Source organism: Saccostrea cucullata, unplaced genomic scaffold, assembly GCF_032062105.1.
Source record: "Saccostrea cucullata isolate Sc308-1 unplaced genomic scaffold, CSIRO_AGI_Scuc_v1 ctg6722, whole genome shotgun sequence".
Taxonomy (NCBI): Eukaryota; Metazoa; Mollusca; class Bivalvia; order Ostreida; family Ostreidae; genus Saccostrea; species Saccostrea cuccullata.
Window position 1 is genome coordinate 24,344 of NW_026928296.1, and position 9,121 is coordinate 33,464.

Here is a 9,121-nt window from a genome sequence, read left to right on the forward strand (position 1 = left end):
AGTTTGACACTGATTTAGGAAAAGTGAGGTCAAGGTCAAAGGAGATGTCAAGGTAAAAGATGTTGATGAATTTTAATTGCTATCATCACTATGTTACAGCCTATGAAGTTTGATAAAAATATCCTGAATGGTAAGCAAAACACTAATTGAAGATAAGTGAGATCAAGGTCAAAGTAAAAGTCAAGGTCAAAAATATTGATGCAGTTGAATAGCTCTCATCAGTAATTCAGTATGCATCAACATGTGAAGTTTGATAGCACCATCTTGACTGTGGTATGTTTAAAACTGAGCTAAACACTAATTTAAGGAAAGCGAGGTCAAGGTCAAAGGAAAGATCAAGGTCAAAAAATTTTGATGCAGCTGCATAGCTCTAATCAATATCTATCAGCATATGAAGTTTGATGAAAACATCTTGGATCGTTTGTTTGAAACTTAGCTTTGAACAGAGCTAAACGCAAAGCGTGACAGAAGGACAGACAAAATGACGGAAGACAGACATGACAAGCACTATTTGCCCTGACCATATTTATGGCAATGCAAACCGCCAAAGAATTGCACCTTATTCTTGCCTGCATATACATAATACATGATCCTACAAAAGTCTGAGAGTCAAAGCTATTGGAAGTTGAAAATTTCTCATTTTTTTAAGTTCGAAAAGGATATCTTGGTCAAAAATCATTCGAACTTGACCTGAATATGCTCTGGTTAAATCATAACCATCCTATACACACATCCTTTAAAACTAAGTCCTTAAAGAGACTGGAAACTAAAATTTCTTATATTTTTTTATTTTAAGAGAAATAACTCTGGCAAAAATCATAGGATCATGACCAAATTCAAACTTGAGCCCTGATACCATATTCCTATGATGTATCCATATATCAAATTTGAGATGGATATGTGTATAAATGTTGCTGAGAAAATGAACGGAAGTCAATGAGGACAGAATAATGGAATCATTTAATGGCAGAGGATAAAAATTTGGACAAGAAATCTCAGATTTGTATAGCCTTATCAACTAAGAAATGGAGATTGTGTGTTATAATACTTACGGGGAAGTCCATCACGTAGTCGGCGTGCCAGGCAGGGCGACGCCGAATCCTCGAAGACCGTCGAAGCTCCATCTAAATAACAACAAAAAAACTCGATCAGTATACACAACACAGTTATTTTCCTTGACTTTACAATTAAATCACTACAAGAAACAGGGTTTTTTCTGGTTCATATAGGTCATATTTCCAGTCACAATTTTCAAAATTTTAAATTAACGAGGCCCGATCTACTTAATCTGTGCATACGTTTTAGCGCAGCGTTGACTCAGGCACGTCACAGTACCTTTGACTGCCATCACAAATGAATTCAATACAATAACGTCACAATTAAAATGACTTCAAATTGCGCTAAAATGTTTTGCTGATCTTGTAAGTCATTTTAAATTAAATCCATGGTGTTTGAATTTCACGATATCTCAAAAAGTAGTAATTGCAATGGTTTTAATTTCATGCTGCAAGAATTAATTCGAATTTCATATAAGCATAAACGTTTTTAAAAACTAATAATAGCATACACTATGGGTTTAATTTCGCGGGGAAATTATAAATTGCGAACATAGCTAAATTAAAACTATCCTGAATATTTGCCAATCTACAGTACCTGGTACCTCTATAGACTGTGCATGGTGAAAGCTGGTATTTCTATTATTTACATGTTTTTTTTAATTTTTTTTTTTATCAATAAACAACTTTCAAACATAATTTATTTTGAGGTATCAATTTCTTGGAACAGATCAATTAATTTTATCTTGTTTTATTTCAATTTTTGAGTTAAAAAAACACACAATGCAACCAAAAGTAAACGATTTAAATCTTTCTCCTTAAACATGTTGGAGAGTGTTTATACACACCCTTTTTAATGGGGACTTTAATATGCATGGATAAGCTTTGGTTTTAGAAAATAAGTCAATGAATCATTTTAAGTCAACACCCGAACTATTTTATTTTTTCTATATATTACATTATATTTGTAGAATTCATGATTTTGTCGCGTTGGTCCATCTCTTGAAATTAGTGCCCCCATTTGACTACAATGAAGGCAACTGCATGAAGCTCATTTTATATGAGGAGCAGAATGATTTACTATCAATTGGACAATGGCCACAAAAATAACTTTAACATTTCTTTAAACCCATTAAACACACTTGAACACATTTATTGAAAATGGTTATTTCATAGAACTTGTATCTTAAATAATTATATATATTTTGAAATAAAAGTCCTTATCCATATATAATCTTATTTGGCAAATTATATTTATTGCTTTTAAATATTTACATTTTATATACAAATATTTTTCCTTCAGATTCTTTGAGGAATAAACACTTCATTTTCTCCTTTTCATGGATGAGTGCAATCTCCATTAATTGTGATGTCACAATAACACACTTGACATCAAAAATATAGTACCTGTTTTGTTTTCAACAAAAATAATCGTTGAATGGAATATTTTTACTTTTGTGTCGCCTCATAAACACCTATGTTCATGACCTTGTGATTTTTCAAAAATTAAATTTATTTTCAAATAATTGTTCCCTTGAGCATGATGAGTTCAAATGTTGTCTGTTTTAATGTATATATATCTTCTCTCTCTGGTATTCTTGCATCAGAAGTGTGTTATGTTTCAATACCATGCATAAATTTAAATATTTTACAATAATCGTTTACGTTACATATGCGACGATGATAATTTAATATTTATATTGTATATGGTTCAATGTCAGTGCTGAAAATTCTAAAGATCATATAGGGAAAAACAAATTCCTCTGCAATTTTAACGTATGTCCTCTTGACATAACTGGTCTATATCAAAATCGCTTTCGTTCATCAATATTTATATTTAGTATATCACGCCGTCTGAATCTCTTATAAGAAATTATCTATAGATGGAGATCCTATGGTAAATTAAAAAGAAAACAATCTTAAATAAAATTCTAATTTTAAAATAAAAACAAGATGTGTTTGTGAAACACTATGCGCCCGGCGGCAACAAATTAAAAAAAAAAACATTTTTAGCATAAAGGTCACAGTCAAGGTCACAAGGTCATTGATCTTGGTGTCATTTGAAAGACTTTGATAAGTGAAATATGCATATCAAATATGAAGTCTCTATCTTTCATGGTTCAAAAGTTATGGTGAAGGTTCAAAAAAGCTATTTTTAGCATACGACACAGTCAAGGTCACAAGGTCATTGATCTTGGTGTCATTTGAAAGATCTTGATTAGTAAAGTATGCATACCAAATATGAAGTCTCTATCTTCCACGGTTCAAAAGTTATGGCGAAGGTTAAAAAAAAGCTATTTTTAGCATATAAGACACAGTCAAGGTCACAGGGTCATTGACCTTGGTGTCATGTGAAAGGGCTTCATTAGTGGAGTATGCATGCCAAATATTGAATCTCTATCGTTTATGGTTCAAAAGTTATGGCAAATGTTAAAGTTTGCAAAAACCCCTCTATTTTTAGCATATAGGTCACAGTCAAGGTCACAAGGTCATTGACCCTGGTGTCATTTGAAAGAGCTTCATTAATAGAGTAGGCACACCAAATATGAAGTCTCTATCATTCATGGTTAAAAAGTTATGGCGAAGGTTAAAGTTTGCAAACAGACAGACAGACAGACAAACAGGACAAAAACAATATACGCCTCTGATCTTTCGATCCGGGCGCATAACTAGAAGACATCAAGATTAAGATATAAACTAAATTTATTTTTAATGAATAAGATTTCAATGTTCAGAGATACACTATAGCTAGATGTGTAATATTATACACTTATTTAATGACTAGCAGGTAAACAGTCAAAATGTTGTCCCGAGGTAGTGGGGGAGACCTGGGAAACTGTTGCCCGAGGTCGAAGGCCGAGGGCAACAGTTTCCCAGGTCTCCCCCACTACCGAGGGACAACAGTTTGACTGTTTCACCAAGTAGTCATTGAATAAGTGTTTTATTACCTAACCTACTATATAATTGATTAAATTGGAATAAAAACACACAAACAATCAATAAAACGTTTTCACAACTGTTTATTCACATACTAGTCTATTAATTAGCTGAACTCATAATATAAAGATTAAATTAATATTTTTAATTTAAAGTTATACTTAATAAATGGATTGTTTGTGTGTTTTATTTAAATTTGATTACTAGTTATTATAGATCAGGTAAATAGTGATGTCATGGTCATCAAAATGCTTGAATATCACGATGACGCTTTAAACAGTCAACAGTTCATTCTGTGGACCAGTCAACAGTTCACTGTTTCATGATCACGCAAAAACATAAAGTATTAACCGTGAAACAGTTTAAAATGCCTAATTATAATTTACATAGTAGGTTAGGTAATAACATAAAATATGTAAGTGGATTAAAAAAAATGTAGTCAAGTGCATTGTCACAACCTTTAAATTTACATGTTTTATATCTTATTATTTCTCTGCTGTAGAACAATTAATATATATAGACCATTTTTGTCAGAGCGCAGTCATATCACGCTCCTTATTCATGAAATGGTTACTGCAAACATTCTTTTTTTAATCATCAGATGACTCGATCAAGTGACGCCTTGCAATCGCGTCCTTAAGGTCAAGGTCAAATTTTCATCGCTTTTAACTTAAAAGTTCCAAAACCAGACAGAAATAAAGTAAACAAGATGTCATCTCATTGTGTAATTTGGTCACACTATGACCTCTGACCCCCATATAAGTTCATACTGAATTGAACATATTTTCTTTTCAATGATTCATCTCAGAAAAAAATTCGCATATTAAAGTGAACATTTTTTGTTATTATGACCTTTAAAAATTGTTCCTTATAAACCTATATGAAAGAAATCTAACTTTTATAATGTTTTACTGAGTGGGCGTAATAAAAATTGATGTTGACTGCTGAGTGAGATGTTGGACCTGTCAATGAGATGTCACACCATGGGAGGAGCTTAATCTAATTCAGCATTTATTGATGTTTAAAAGTGACAGACCCCAGGGGTTTACATCACAGAAGACAGTACAAGATGCATATATGTCAAAAATATTGAAATAAAAGGTATAACAAAACTTCCATTGACTGTGTTCTCGGACAAAATGGGTTAATTTTGTCTACCCTGGAACAAAATCGTCTGCTCTTCGCCTTAAACAACCTCCGGCAAGCAGTTTAATTGAGTCTTGGGTCTGACTAAATACATGTTGCCCTCGAACCGAGTCAATAAATGTATAAAATCAGGTCCAGTCAAAGACTATTTCTACCTATGTAGCTATTAATGGCTACCTAGGTATTTCAAGCTACCCAAAGTAGCTATTTTTACCTACTTTATATAATTTCTGCATTTTGCGACCAAAAGACTAAACGGCGCAACATGATGAATACCATATTTTTTCATACGGTCACACTAATGATGAATACGACAAAATTTTGGCCAAAAATTTATTATAACTTGATGAATCCGCAATTTTACATTAGTTTTTATGCAAAATTGATAGTATACGAAGTAATCATTTTTGGGCCAAATTTTTGTCATATTCATCATCAGCGTGACTGTATCAAGAAATTTTGTGCTCACCATGTTGCGCCGTTCCTGCATTTGACCACAACATGCAAGTAAAGCAGAAAGTAGGTAAAAATTAATAGCTACTTTGGGTAGCTTTAAATACCTTGGTAGCTATTAATAGCTACGTAGGTAGAAATAGTCTTTGGACTGGACCTGAAAATATCTCAATGTCCATGCGCACTCACCACCGGAAGTCCTTAATTTTTTATCAATATAGCCATACCCATACATTTAAGTCAATATTTACTTTTACATCTCAGTAGTTTCAGCTAAAACTTAATAAAATTTGACAAATGGTACCTAAGATACACGTAAACACATGCATACAAATATTTCAAAATGCATGCACCGGCCTAATAAATTTCTCTGTTCTGCTGCAGGACAAAAATGGCGTCAAAAATGTTCGAGTATTCACCACGAAATTTTTTGCACAATGACACCATATAGAGCGATAAATCGACGAATATAACAACTTCAATAAACTAACCTCATCCAGAAGAAATCTTCTTCTGTGCAAGATGTCTTGAAGAATGCAGTGAAAGCGCTGAGTAGATGCAATCGCAGAAGCAATGGCAGTAGTGACCGATATTGACAAAAGGCAATCTCAATCTGACCTTATGAACTATCATAATGTCACGTGATCAAAGTAAAGACAGTCGAAAAGCGTGGAGATTTTGGAAAATCGTATTTAAATTGTGTTTTTAATTACTAATTATAATTAAACATAGATATTGGAATTGAGACTTTGTGAAAAAAAAACTTTTAAAAAGTGAAGAAAGGTCCACTACGCATTCTAATTCCTCAAAAAACTCTAATCTACCCCTCCCCCAACTTGACCGATGCATGAATAACATTTTAATTTTTGTCATGTATACATATGTACATGTATATATGCCCTTAGCAAAATCAAGTTGATTGAATTTTGATTTGTTTTGTAGTTGTTTTCTGAGCATTAGATTTTCATTTTTTTTTGATTTGCAAAGAAATCAACTGTGCCTCCTTGCTAAATTGTATGGGGAAAAAGCATTGAAATAGCATTGAACATTGGATTTTGATTTATTTTGCTTTGACTTTTGATTTAAAATGGCTGGATTTTTGCGAAATATGTAAATGAGATGAAGGATTAATTTGACATCACGGAAAAATGCAAAATCAATGCAAAGCAAATGAAATACAGTATGAAGCATTTATTTGATGTCACTTAGCATTATTGTGACATCACAGAAAAATGTTAAAGTAATACATATAAAAACATTTAAGTGAAGTTATGAAACTTGAGAAGTAACATAGAATAAATACATATGGTAACAAACAATATCCAGCATCATGCTCAATGCAAACATTATTACATGTACTAATAATCCATCACATGTATCTTTACCAAAATTTTGAATACTTATCTTAAAAATTCACCAGTACAGTTATAAATTCAAGTAAATGAATTACTAACTTCCTATTAATTAAATGTTACACTTGAATGTGTGTGAGACATGAATAACACCCAAAAATCACTGACACAATAACAGTATAAGTTCCATACATTAATCACATATCACAAAGGCACAATTTGAAGTACACTAGCTTCCTTGAATTCCATTTCTAGGTTACTCAGCAAATAAGTTTCTCACTTTCTGGACTGTTATATCTTATTGGTAGTTTTTGTGGAACTGCATTAGTTAATCTTTTTTTCCATTTAACTATAGACTGCATTAAATTTATTGAACATTTTCGGTGGCACAGGATCTATCTTCAAATTTTGCACTTGGAGCATGTACATACTCTGAAAAAAAACACATTCAAGATATTTATTATTTGATAAATAAATGAATCTTTTAAATAAAAAAGAAATGAGAGTCAAGACTGCATGGTGTTTCGAGGTTTGGTGCATAATTAGTAATTCTGTAGTGTAGACTAATTAGTTTATAGTTACACTATCTGCTCAGCAGTGGACACCAGCAGTGTTGCTTAAACAAAGAGCATAGATTAACTTAATCTGATCAGATAGCATGTGATGGAAATTAAGCCCCGAATGCCGATCTTTGTTTACATAAGTCTTCCTTGAAGAGTGAAATTTAATACTTGGCATGTTCCCCTCTCGGAAATTCCACAGAATGTGTAATGATGAGTAAAATAATGCTATAAACAGTGATTAAGAATAAATTTTGAGAAAAAAAGAAATAACTTACTTCCTGAGAAAACAATGTATCCATTATTTTGTATGGCATCTACTTCAACAGCACCATCTATTCATCACCTTCAATATCACTTGTCTGTCACAAAACAACACTAGCTGTCTTCATCATTCTTAGATTCTACACAACTTTTTGCCATAATATGAATAGTTTAGTCCACAGGGAAGAACACAACAAAATGTTGATCATTTTCATCAAAGTACATCATGGCTTCTAGCTTGTCTTGATGCAGTGCCAGCAGAATTTGAAATGGCTGATAAAGTGACGTAGAGTAATCACGTGATTTTTATCAGCCTCTCCTTGGATATGTTTACAGCTGGTCAGCACTAATATAACCAGCAATATACACAGCTGATAAAGCTACCATTTATTTCTGAATCAATGCTTCAGAAAATAAATACAAATTCAATCATGGATTTACCAAAGAGATCACTTCATGTGTAAATTTGTTATTGGTATGACATCATATAAATTCAAAATAAATGCAAAATAAATGCATTGAAACAACATTTATTGAAAAAATCAAATTTCAATCATTCCAAAATCAATGGTCTGAAGATTTTTGAATTGGATTCAATCAAAAATAAATGCATAACCAATGTTCAATGTATTTTCAAGACAAATAAAATCAAAAGTCAATGCAAATATAGCATTTGTTTTTGCTAAGGGATGCCTTTGACAATACGCAAAACACGTAGTTGTTCTATTACTAAATAACCATACAAAATGTAGGATGAGCTTTTAGTGACCCGACATACCAGGCAAGTACAGTATCCGTGAAGTGAGGGGGGGGGGGGGTGTTGCACAGCGGTCATCAGTGTTTTTTATTTTTCTAAATTTAGCTTTTTTATTGCATCCACTCCCCAACTTTTAGCATAGTTAACTCATGGCAATTTGGTGATGTATTTTAAAATAAAATTAACATCAATAAAAATCGAAGTTCAAGTTGCAACCTATATACACGTCATTTGCTGATTTAGGGGGGGGGGGGGTCCAGGAAATTGTGCCCCCTTTATTTTTTGCAAAGAGAGAGAGGGTGTGTTTCTGTGTATTAGAACGATATCTTTAATCTTTATGTCTTAGACTTATTTATTGAATAAAATTAGTTCAAGCTCTGCCCTTAGCCTATTTGTTTTCCTCCGTGTTCCCTCAAAACTCTGATCCAAGACTATGACCATCCTGTCCCACAAGTAACATGCAAAATATATTACATTATATATTATTATGATACTATGGGTATGGGTTTTAATAAAACGTTAATTTTACTTTTTTTTTTTTTTTGTTTGTTTGTTTGTTTTTTTTTTTTTTTTTTTTTTTTTTTTTTTGTATTCCTC